At 45.9% G+C, this 11,332-nt stretch overlaps 1 long non-coding RNA gene across 1 annotated transcript; it reads right to left on the bottom strand.

Moving 5' to 3' along the window:
• Positions 1-298: 298 nt before the first annotated feature.
• Positions 299-2,551, bottom strand: LOC115598825. The gene is made up of 4 exons (XR_003987955.1): positions 2,468-2,551; positions 2,069-2,116; positions 1,478-1,549; positions 299-1,380 (listed from the first exon to the last, which is right to left on the bottom strand). It is a non-coding gene; the product is annotated as an uncharacterized LOC115598825 (long non-coding RNA).
• Positions 2,552-11,332: the final 8,781 nt, after the last annotated feature.

Genomic DNA, 11,332 nt, shown 5'->3' with positions numbered 1-11,332 from the left:
AGGAGAAGAGAAAGAGCCTGTAGTTTACTCTGCATGGCTTTAATGCTGAAGTAAATGTCCAGCAAAGGGCAGAGGTAGGTATAGCAGAACTATAGGAACTCTAAGAGGGAGCCTACCAACACTTTCACTCTTATAAAGAAGCTCTCCCACTTCTGGTTTCAATATTTATACTTTTTCTCATTCCAGCATCTGTTTCTGTGCTACTCCAGAAAAGGCAAAGTCTGGAAAGTGCTACAGGTCCTCATCAACAGAAGCTGCTTCTGGCGTGAGGACATCTGCAATTCCAGACACGCTGAGGATGTTTAGGAGATGGAGAAGAAGAGATTTTGGGGAATCCTGTGAGACAGTCTCTACCTCACCTCAACCTAGCCCCGTTATCCTGCTTTCCTATGGGAATGCTGTGCTGCACAATCTGGCAGTGCCTCCTTGAGCTGTGTTGCTGAATCCCAGCACACTTGAAAGTCACGTAGAAGAACCAAAGAGAAGTTTCCATGTGTCTCCAGGAAAACCCTTCCCCCAGCTGACCTCCAAACACTGGAGCTGGGGGTAGGAGGCTGTGGGCTCGGCCATCTGCCATCCTGCTTGGTGGCAGCTGCCCTGCCAGGCTGCACGTGCATCTTAGGCTGCTAATTAGTGCAGGGATCATCACAGCACAGACTCTCTGCATGGTGTGGGTGTGACGGGAGATGTGGGAAGCCGGCCAGGATTTTTGCAGGAATTACAGGACACAAATTTGCAGGAAATGAGGCTTCATTTCCTGCTCATGAAGAAACACATCCAGTCATCTGCTTGACTGTGCAAACCTGGAGGAATATGCTAGAGGATGCAGGACACACATAATACCCCCTGTGCAGAGCACCCCTTGAGAGCATTTATAAGGAGTAAGTGGTATTTTGGCTGATGCCCCCCATCTCTAGGGCATTAGATGATGGGAAGGTCCCCCAGCAGGCTGGGTCAGACATCAGCATCCCAGCCTTATCCCTTCATCGTGCTGGTACCATGGCTGTACTGGTCAATGCCAGCACCAGGGCTTCTTTTCTTCCATTGGGAAGTGCAGTTTTCCTCGTGTCATCCAGGCCAGTGCAACAGATCACTTGGAAAAGCAGTGCCATGACTTGCACCTGGCTAACATTTGAGCTCCACGGGGGGGAATGGTACATTGTCCTGGGTAAACAACAAACCTTTAATGAACAAATGAATGCAAATATCAAAGAGATTAAAGCAGCCTCAGAGGACACTGGGGTTCACAGGGATGCTAAATTCACCTCTAATGCTGTGGTTTGGCTCAGCACAGGAATTTATTCCTGTTAAATATGTACCTAATAAGACCACTGAACTGCTGGGAGTTTTCATCAGTTTTCATCCCTCCTGTTCCAGCTTCTGTTAAAGCAACCATTAAAGAGAAAGGCAGCACTCAGCAGGGTGCTGCCCCCCACACATTTGGAGCCTGGTGAGGAGATGTGGGTTGTCTCCTCACCATCTCATCAGCTTGCAGAAATCCAGGTCTTGCACATGGATCTTTGGAAAGCTGTGGACCTCATGAAAGTAACTGTGAAGTACAGAGAGATTAAATGAGTCCTGAAATGCCAGTACTCTGCTATGACAGAAGCTGAGAGGTTCACATGGCTCTCCTAGGCTGAGACAAAAAAACCCCTGTTTTTCCCATCTGTTTATCAGACCGAAACAGAAGTCATGGCTTTAAGAGTATGTAGCATAGGATTTCTTCTTTCAGCACAGAAATACTCTACCAGTGAATAAAATAGGCATAAATAAGCTGACTCCAAAGGCTGTTGTAATTATGAGTAGTTGCAATTATGACTTAAGCAGACATTTTGATTGCATAATTTCCTAGTGTTTGAGAATAACCCAACAGAGAAAAACAAGCAAAAAAAATAATGTAAAATGGTCTGAGTTCTTTATGAAATTTATATCAGCAGACTTAAGCCCCTCTTGTTCTCAGCCAAAGATAAAGCCCTTGCAAAAGAGAAAAAATAATGTCTGCCTATCTGGCAGGACTTTCTGTCTAGCACCAACCACAACAGTGCATAAATACCCAGTATATACCTACATATGTACAGGGTGGGGTCAGACTTGAAATCCAGCCAAAACCAACAGTCTGCAAAAAGGAAGCAGTAATTATCACTGATGTGTTAAGAAAACAATTAAAGAGAAAAAACCATACTAATTAGGAAGTCACAGGAGAGGGCTGCTAATCTGCCATCCTTGCTCTGTGTGCAAGAACAGCCAGAAAGAATTAAACTGCAGCTGGTAATTCAAATGGACAGGAGGGAAACAAGAGCAGAAGATGAGGTGAAACACAGCTGAATTCCCACAGCTCTCTTTTAAGGGATCCCAGAGGACAGAGGCAGGACAGAACTCTTCCACCCCCGAGCAGGAGCAGCTAAATCAGACTCCAAACCACCCCAACACCTCACTGCTTGGTCAGGATAATTCACACGATAATCACCAGTGATGCCGGAGCTGTATCCACCCCCTCCCCCTGTAGCGAAGGAGCCTCCGGGGGGCGGGGGAGTTTTTGAAGGGGGGCGGGGGGTAATAAAGAAACATCTTTTTTAGGGCAGAGGAAGAGCTGGAGCGGGCGGATGGATGTCAGGAGGAATGGCCGGAGGGATGGCGAGAGATGGAGCGACCGCATTTCCCCACCCCCCCCCGGACCTGCTTGGAGCGGCTGCTGCCATCTGCTGGACCCACAGCCCCGAAACCCCACCCATGCCCGGGATGGGGATCTGCTGGGGGGTGGGAGAGGTGAAATGAGGAAAAAAACCAGTGCCAGAAACTCAGGGAGAACTCCTGGAATAAACCAAGCCGAAAGGGAGCAAGCAAACAAACAAACTCCCCCCCAAACAACCAAACAAAAACACACACCCCCCCCCCCCCCAAGTGAAAATAAATAAAACCGGCCACCAAACCAAACCCCCAACAAACAAACAAAAAACATCAAACCCACAAACAAACAAACCTGAGCGTTTTGCTTCTCCTGCAGGATTGAGCCCAGTGTTCACCACTGCATCTATCAGCTCCATCTTTGTTTTCAGAGGGTTAAAGGACAGACACCCAAGAAATGGTGACAAACTGAAGTAATACGAAGTATGAAGTGACAGTATGTATGGTTTGAAGAAGTATTACTGAAAGTGAGAAATAAGGGGGTTCCAGAACAGCATGAATGATGTTGGAAAATCTGAGCAAGACCTGGACCAGGAGTTTTGAACAAGGAATCTGCTCCCAGGTGTTTGAGTCCTCCTGATCAGAAAAAAAAAAGGTTTTGGGATACTTGAAAATATACTAAACTGAGCTAAAGAAATTAATTGGTCAATATCTTCCCTCTCCTCTCCTCTCCTCTCCTCTCCTCTCCTCTCCTCTCCTCTCCTCTCCTCTCCTCTCCTCTCCTCTCCTCTCCTCTCCTCTCCTCTCCTCATAAATTATAAGTCCTTGATTTTTTTTGGTAAATTATTTAGGTCAAAAGTGCAACAAGACTTTAATCTGAGCTTTTTCTTTTAAGTAGGAAATTCAGCTACCAAGTGTGGCTGTGTCTTGCACGGTTTTTAGTACTCTGTAAGCTTCTTGAAATTGTAAGGGAAAGGTTCCCTCTCACCTGCAGACCTCTAAGGGATGTGACAACTGCACTCCCTCCTTCCTGTGCCAAATCTCTCCAGAAACCTAAGCTGTTGCATTTCAGTGGGTATGTTTTTTCTTCTTGGACCTAATGAAGGCACACTTTGCATTAAAGCTTGTTTTACTATTAGATTTATGGAGCATTTCTCTCTCTCTCTATATATATAAAACCAAACCATTGCAGTTAAACAGCCTGTGAAATTCTTGCAAATATATGAGAAAACAGGTAAAGAACGAAAGCATAGCTTTTCCCCTGACATTTTTTTTCCTGCCTGAAGCAAGCATCAGTTCCCCAGCAGTTGGTGCAGAGAGAGCTCCCTCTCCTGATGAAAATCATCTTTAGCCCCTATCCACCCTTGGGAGATGTGTTGCTGTTACCCATAAGGCTAAAGCAACGCGAGACACTGTAAATAGAAAATGTTAAATGGATGTAGAAACGCAGCACTGAAGGTTTATATTTATCCCTTTTATTATTTGCACTGACTTTGCAGAACAAAAAGTAATTTTGTTTTTATTCCTTCTGTCCCCCCTTCTATTATCTCTGTCAATAGAAATCATCCAGCAGGGAAAGGATTCATCAGAATGTCTGTTACTTTGCTAAAAAACAACAAACAAACAAACAAAAAAATCCCCTATCCTGGAATAATAATATTGTCTGCTTCCAGTCATCTGACACTTTTTAGGAGGGTGAGATGCTCCTGTCTGGCAGGCAGCTGATTCTGTGCTCAGACACCACGTTTGTGCCGTGAGCTGCAGCAGCTGACACAGGGAGGGCTTTCCAGGAGCATCAGGCACCCACCATGTCAGGTCTCACCCAGAGTCTACACTGCCTAGAAATGTCTCCTATAAATAGGGCAAATACTCATAATAGGTAGCAAAGCCTTTTCAGACCAGTTTGAGAAATAATTGAGCCTGCCTTGAATGGGTGCATTATACCAGGTACCAGGCTGGACCAGCAATTTCAACTGCCTATTTATAGTTCTTTGGGAACTTTGCTATATCCCAGGGTTGTGGGTTGGTTTTTTTTGTTTTTTGTTTTTTGTGTTTTTTTTGTTTTGTTTTTGTTTTTGTTTTTTGTTTTGTTTTGTTTTGTTTTTTCTTCACCCTTCTGTTTTTGTTGGGGTTTTTTGTTTGTTTGTTTGTGGTTTGGTTTTTTGTGGTTTTTGTTTGTTTGTTTGGGTTTTTTTGTTAACCCAATTTGTAATGAACAATCTAGGTTTTATATAGTGGAAGGCGTTGAGGTTAGAGCTATTTAGAAAAGCTCAATTTTTCATGGGTTAGAAATCTCTCTGGTTGGCCAAAATACTGCTCTTCCATTAAGAGGAGGAGCTGAGCACAACTTGGGGGCAGCAAGAGAAATGGCTGTAACACAAGGTTTCCACTTCCTAGGGACCTAAAAAGCAGGCAGTGACAGTAACTGAATCAGAATGAAAGCAAAAAATGCTTGATTTTTTTGGTATAATTTAGCATTCCAAGAAGGGGATGCTCCAGGGCAGGACTCAGCTCAACCTCTGTCTGTCTCTGCTGTAACATACAACAAAATGGAGAGATCTGGGAGTTGGCCTCTGGCAGGCTCAGAGTTTTCAAGCAAGGAGAGTCCTGTTACTGCAGTGCAGAGCGAGATGCAATCCTCCTGTTCCCACCAGGGTTTCTACCCCTGCTCATCTGAACCGCATCCAAAAAACCCCAAAACTCTCAGCTCCCTGGGTGGCCACAGCTAGCTTGTCCTCAGGGTAAATCTGTGCTGGAGGAAGCATTTTCCATGCATATAACAGATGGGTAAGATAAGATGGGGGATGAAGCACGTTGTCTGGGGCAGAGGTAGAAAAGGGGTTTGTCTTCCCACTTCTCCATCGTGCCCATCCACTCCATCTGTTAACACTTCAGCACATGATACCCAGATTCCTATTAGTCTGCAAAGTGTTGCATGTTGATGTTTTGGTTTACTACTTGGAGAGCTCTGTGGAGATATTTAATTAGACAAAATTAATTCCTTTGAGAACAACCTTCTGGCAGCATTTTGGAAAGAGCTAGGAAGCTTCTGTAATTCTGACACTTCTTAAAAACTGGCACTAGCCATCTACTAATTTATTTTTAAAAGGACACTCAAACCACATCGTTCCCAGGTCAAGTTGGGACTCGCCTGCCAGCATCAGTATCCAAAGATGAGGTGCCAGACCTTGTAACCAGAAGTCACTCCCCACAGCTTTTGTCACCCTGAAAGGTTTCCCTTCTGCCTGAGCTGTCATAGTCCTCTGGCCTCTTTGGTGTCTGTCCCTCTTTTTTTTCCCAGCCTCCCAGTGGTTGCAGGCTCTCCTGATGACACAACAGGCATGGTAGGGAGGGGAAGCATCACTGGTGATCCTGCTGGGCAACCCTGCAATGTGACATCCTGATGTGGAGCAGGAGGAAGCAGGAGATGAAGGTCTGCTGCTTTTCATACCTGCAGTCAAATGGGGGATGCTGGTAATCCTGGCAGGACCATCTGCTGATAATTCTGCAAACTTCCCATAGATGAGGGCACAGAAGGGCAAAGTCTTAATACAATTAAACTTTGGGAGCCCCAGAGGTCTGTGTTTACAGTTGTACCTGGGTTGGAGCAGAGATGGAAAGGGTGCAGACTGCAAGGAAAATGCTCGATGCTTAAAATCCTGAACAATCTCCATAAGCCTCTTCCCTTCCACACTGCAGCCAGCCAGGCTCTTCCTTACATCATGGAGGAGAGGTCTGGGGTCAGAGGTTGGCAGAAGGGAAAACTGTGAAACTGCAACCTCCTTCCATAGGCCACTCCTGGGATGTTCATTTTCTGTCCCATCTCCCAGTCCTCTTCTTCTCTTTCTGAGGTTTCATGGGGGGCTTCAGGCTGCCACACAGGTTTCTCAGCCTTTTTGCTGCCTGCATTGTCCATCGACCTCTATGCAAAGTGAAATTCTCTCTTTTTGAGGGCTGCCTTTGCATCTGGGCATTTACCCTGGGACAGAGCATTTCAGGGTTTCATTCTATGAAGGGTTGAAGCAGCAACAAAAGGTACAACGTATTAGCCCTCTTCTGGCCCAGCCCGAGCAATGCAGCAGCAACAAAGGCAGGCACAGCATCATGTCCATTTTATTCAGTCTCCTCAGTTCCTTTAAACTGTCTCCAAATCAAATTAGGATTTATGTGGATGCTTTTTTAACAAAAAAAACCCTCTCTTATCAAGCCATAAAGGAAGAAGGAATCTATGCTTAAACATTTCATTAGGGGATGTCTGCAGAGTTTGCTCTGCAAATGGGATGGTGCCGGAGCATGCTGAGCATTTGGTAGTTAAATATAGCTGTATCCACACCCTCGGCCTCCTGAACTGCTGAAAACCTCCTAGCAGGTGATCACAGGCCTTTCTATAATTGAAATGAACTTAATCCTGACAAAAATGTAGCAGCAGCTGCTGCGAAATCTCTGGCTGCTGGCCAAGTATTTCTTACATTACCCTGGTCTGGGTATTGAAGCAAGGCTGGTTGCTGTGCTGCAGAATCCTGCCACGGAGTGTCTCTGACAAGAAAGCTGCTGTGGTTTGGATTTAAGGGCTTTGTTGTATTCTTCATAAGAACACCTTTCTCCTATGTGATGATTGCCAAGCAAGGATCTGAGCTGCTGAGGTATTAATTACTTAGGGCCTGCAAGAATAAAGTAAAAGGTAAATATGAATATTCTTTCTCAGGGAAACAGATGGGTATTTGCCTATAGGGTGGGCTGAAGAAGCAGAGCTATATTTGAAGGCAGAGAAAGTGAGCTACCAGCCCAGAGGGTATGTGCAGGGCATTAAGAGGAGACAGTATCCAGCTGGAAAATGAGAAATTATTGTAACTGCCCTCCTAATTTAACCTTCACGCCACAGATCTCTGCCTGAATCCCAATGTGCTGTGGATCAGTGGGACGAGGAGCAATTCATCCCATCATTCCTTATTATTTGCCATCCTATGAGAACTCCCCAAGCTGCCTTGGCTCCTCCGTGTCCTTCCTCCCTCTGCCCTCTCCCTGCATCCTCTCCTGTCCTCGGATCTGCCTGGGCTCCAAGAAGTGGGACCTGGTGTTTGTGCAGCACCACCACAGAGCAACCCTAAAGTAAGGAGGAACATCCTCACCTCAGAGCCCAGCAAACCCAACAGCAAAAAGCCAGGGAAAGAGGGACTCAGCAGGAAGGTGTGCAAGATGGATTGCGCAGAGCGGGTGCCGAATTCCCCAAAGCCATGAGAGGGTCACAGCCCTTGAAAACTCCTTGAAGCAGGAGTACAGCCACCAGGGTGCAGGTACTTCACCTAGGAAACCATTTAAACTGGGAGCAATGTGGTTTCAAGGTGCTGGTACAGCCAGGGCTCAGTGGTTCCTGCTGCCACCATCCCCCTGCCTCCTGCTTGAGCTGCGGAGCTGGACTCACACTTCCAGTCCCTTCTGTTCTGTTTTATGGCTTCAGCTCCCAGCATGGAAAACATTAACTCAGTCTTATTCAAACTGTACTTTTGCCCCGAGCTAACCGAGGCTCTCGTACTCATTTTCAGTGTGACAGCGAAAGCTGTTCAAAGGGCAGAACAGAAGATGGTGCTGCCGAGCCAACATATTTTAACACGAAAACTTCTGGAACTGCCGGGTTTTTTTTGACAGCTCCCGTTCCAAAATAATCTTTGTTTAAACTAAAGAGTTGCCAAGGCGATACGTTTGAGAAGCACACGAGCTTCTCAAGCACAGAGAAGCATCCCACAGCCCATTCCCTCGTGGAGCAGAGATGCGGTGAAATATTGATGGACCAGACTCCCTAATTATAACTCCTACTGTGGGGCTGGCTGGAAATCTGGAGCTTTCCTGCTTTGTATGCAGCACCATCGGGATAAAGTGGTGGGATCCCTTGCAGAGCTGCATGGGCAATTGGGTTGGGATGTATGTGGCTAATGAACAGGAATCAGTCAGAGAGCTTTTGGGGGAGCTAATGAAATGTTCAGTACCAACCACGTCACCCCAGGTATCCTCTGTGCCTCGCTCCTGGAGCTTAATCCTCTTCTCTGCTGCTGCCTGGGCAGCCTCACTCTCTGTTTACTCAAGTCTTCTTTGTGTAAAACAACAGGAGCAGTAGAAAGAACAAAAGCACTTTTGATCATCAAACTGGGCAAAACAGTGCCAAGCTCTCAGGTTGTTTTTTTTCTTTGTTATTTATTATTAAGACTTAGGTTATTCAAAAGGTGAGCGTGCAACAGTAAGGGAAATAACTTCCACCCACAGCATTGGCAGCTTGTATTTTTATAGGGAAATTTTAGCTCAGACTGGTAACAGCAATAGGAAGCTGCTTGATTTCCCATATCCAGGGCACCCTCATGCCTCCTGTCTGAATTTCAGGGCTTTGGTGCTGAGGGCAGGAACTGCACTCCACTTTGTCCCTTCTGGCAATTCTGTACTTGATGAAGCTCATGTGGGTTACAGGGCTAGAAATCAGAATTCACATTGAATCTCAGCATATGACCCTGCTGACAAACGAGGTCTGGGCTGTTAATTCCTCTAGAAAAGGGGAATACACATACAGATGCCTGTGGCAGCACAGATGATGGCTGCCATCCACAGTCAAGAGTCTCCTGGCCTTAACACAGTTGGTGGAGCCACTGTATCTTCTTGTTTTCACTTCTCTGCCTTCAGAGCAAGAATAATATTTACCTGTTTTCCAGGCCACACAAGGAAGATTAATTAGCTAATACTTGTGGAGTGCTTGGAAGACATAAAGCAATAAATGCATTTGAAGGGCTGTGTTCAGTGTGCCTGAAATCAATAGATACTTTGCAAAGACACCAGTGAGGGGGCCCAGATGGCACACAGGGGCTTGGATACCCACGTCCTGGTCTTGACCCAGAGGGGAGAGCACAGATGTCCACACAGGTACCCCCTGTACCCCCAGAACATGTGCCAAGTGCTGCTTGCAGCAGGATAAAGGATGTGCTGGTACAGCCTTCTGCTGCTCAGACAGCAAATCCGAAAGCAGCAGCAGTTCTCCCAGACAAGGGAAGAGGTTCATCAGACCGTTCATGCCCTGAAGATGTTTGGGCTTATGAGAGGTGGGTGGATGGCTCCAGGAGCCCAAGCTGGCTCATGGTTTTCTCTGCCTGAAGCAGTTTTTCCTCTTCAGGGAGCGTATGCAGTGTGTAGTGTAGCCAGCACAGTGGGAGAAGTTTTAGGAGGTACAGCAGATGGAGAGAGAAAGTCTTGGGCTCCTGGGAAACAGCTGGAGGACAAAGAGCCATTCATTGCTGAAACAGTGTCCCAGACCTGGGCATCATGTAAGAACTAGTGGCTATGGCTGCAGTTCAAGAGCGAGCAGGTCTGCAGCTGCCTGATGTGCAGCTTAGCAGTGAGCAGAGGCATCACAGTTAAGAAAAAAAGCTGTCCATGATTAAAATGACATATTAACTGAACCCTCCCCACTTCTGACAATGCTCACAGACCCCATTCTAACACCAGGAGCTGGAAGGGTCCTATGGAGCTTTGGTATCACCAAGGGATGGAGAAGGTCCCTACACCATTACATCCGGAGGGGCACTGTGAGCTTTTCCATGCATCCTCATGGACCCTATTGGCTTCCAGAACTTGCTCTAAGCTTGATACTAGGAAAAAAAAAGCAGCTCATTTCTTGGCTTTCCTCCCACATTAACACAAGTCCACCATCCTATATACACACTTCCTATATATACACTATATATACACTATACACACCTTATATACACATATATACACTGTCCTGAGGACATCATGAGGAAAGCCTTTGCCTGAGAAGACCCCAGGGACCTGCACTGCCCCGTTGTTGCTCTGAGGGAGCAACTCTGAAAGCTCAGAAGGAGTTACCAGACACAGACTGAAAAAGCTACTGCCCATCAGTGTCATTCTGCACTGCTGTAGTATTGCAGATCAAAATTTGATTCTTTCTTACTCAAGCAGAAATACTAAATCAAAGGTTAGAAAAAAGTGGTTTTGCTCCATTGACAACGCTTCAAGGCAGATTCAAAAGGTTTCCAATGTAGAAATGTAGGGATGAAAAGTACTGAAGTCCTCAGCATCTACCTTCAAGAAATACTTATCCGAGCATAAATTCTACATTTTCTAGCAACCAAAAGTCTGGCACTCTGAATACAGAATTCTCTGAAATACCGGCTCATTGCCTTAGTTTCCTAGACTGTGTATTTCACCTATTGTACCTCCATAGCTGCATTAATTGGCACACTCATTTCATTCATCGTTCTTCCCCAATATTTATGAAAGGCAAAGGAAGGGGTCTATGCAGATCAAACAAAGAAATACCTGCCCCTTGTGTCTGTTATCCAAAACCAGGGGAGCTGACATGGACTAAAGGAGTTCATCATTCTTCAGCTTCTCTTAGAAAAGCTACAAGGCCAGGAAGAGGCAACAAATTTTCCAAACCCATGAATGTTGAGGGGGCACCTATTCCTAAAGCTACTCTGTTTCTCTTGCCATTTTATTTGCTGGAGGTCATCATGAGTTACTAATTACCAAAGCAGGTGCCTCAGGTCCAGTGCTGCCCTGCTGTGTCAGCTGGGCAAAAACATGGGTCTGTCCCTGCTGCATTGACTCAATGTAAACGTAAAATATGTGCACTGAAGAGGCTTGAAGTTTAAAAAAGGTCTTGTTAAATGTTCATAAAAGATACTGAAACCCTTAGATGAAGAGGTAC

Source organism: Calypte anna, chromosome 10 (assembly GCF_003957555.1).
Source record: "Calypte anna isolate BGI_N300 chromosome 10, bCalAnn1_v1.p, whole genome shotgun sequence".
In the NCBI taxonomy this organism is placed as follows: domain Eukaryota; kingdom Metazoa; phylum Chordata; class Aves; order Apodiformes; family Trochilidae; genus Calypte; species Calypte anna.
The sequence above is the reverse complement of the archived record's forward strand: the minus strand, read 5'-3'. Positions and strand labels throughout refer to the sequence as shown.